The sequence below is a fragment of the Acinonyx jubatus genome, chromosome A3 (assembly GCF_027475565.1).
Source record: "Acinonyx jubatus isolate Ajub_Pintada_27869175 chromosome A3, VMU_Ajub_asm_v1.0, whole genome shotgun sequence".
NCBI lineage: Eukaryota > Metazoa > Chordata > Mammalia > Carnivora > Felidae > Acinonyx > Acinonyx jubatus.
In genome coordinates this window covers 20,932,866-20,933,982 of record NC_069388.1, presented here as the reverse complement: position 1 = coordinate 20,933,982, position 1,117 = coordinate 20,932,866, and positions in this window count along the sequence as shown.

The window sequence follows — 1,117 nt, the reverse complement described above, 5'->3', positions numbered from 1 at the left end:
CATTAAGGGGCTTGACCAAGGTCAAACCACCAGAGAGTGATAGGGCTCCGATTTAAAACCACAGCTAAGCTACTGGACTCCAAAGTTCGAGCATTTCATTATCCCCTACTGCTTCTTAGGACAAGAAAATACGAAAGAGTCTGTTTTTGAAAACTGTTTTACTATGGGAAATATCAAGGATATCAAAAGTGGAAAGAAAAATGTAACTTCCAGTTATGACGTGAATGAATTCTGGGGAGCTAATGTACAACATGGTAAAGTACAGTTAAGAATACTATATTGTGTACTTGGAATTCGCTAAACCAAGAGATTTTAAGTGTCTCCCCTCACCCCCCCCCCCCCACACACTATCAAGAAAGGATAGCTGTATAAGGTGATGCCTGTGTTAACCAGCTTGGCTGTGGCAATTATTCCACAATGTATACATATATCAAATCATCACGCTGTATACTTTAAATGGATACAGTTTTAGGGGCCTGGGTGGCTCAGTCGGTTGTGCGTCCAACTGCAGCTCGGGTCATGATCTCACGGTTCACGGGTTCGAGCCCCGCCTCGGGCTCTGTGCCGACAGCTCGGAGCCTGGAGCCTGGAGCCTGGAGCCTGGAGCCTGGAGCCTGCTTGGGATTCTGTGTCTCCCTCTGTCTCTGCCCCTCCCCCGCTCATGCTGTCTCTCAAAAATAAGCATTAAAAAACAGGCATACAATTTTGTGTGACCATTATGCCTCAAAAGGATGGGGGGGCGGGGAAGGAAAATATAATGAATCCTGATGTTCCTACCCTACAGCTTCAAGAAGGTTTGTAGGTGGAGGGATTTGGGCGGGGGCTCAGAGAAGGGGGTGGGGATACTTAGGGAGGGGATGATGCCCAGAGCCAAAAGTCTCATCCTGTTACACACAAGCGTGTGCACACACACACACACACACACACAGTGCCCCCCTCCCCCGCGCCCCCCCCCCCCCCCCAGCTCTCAGGCTCCACTCTGGCCACCTCTGGGGCTGTGGCTTCCCCCTCTCCCTCCCCTGCCTGGGTTCCTTCCTCCTTTCTACATTTTACTGGTTTGCATTCCCCCCCCCGCCCCCCCCCCCCCCGCCAGATCCTTTATAGATGCCTGGCTCCC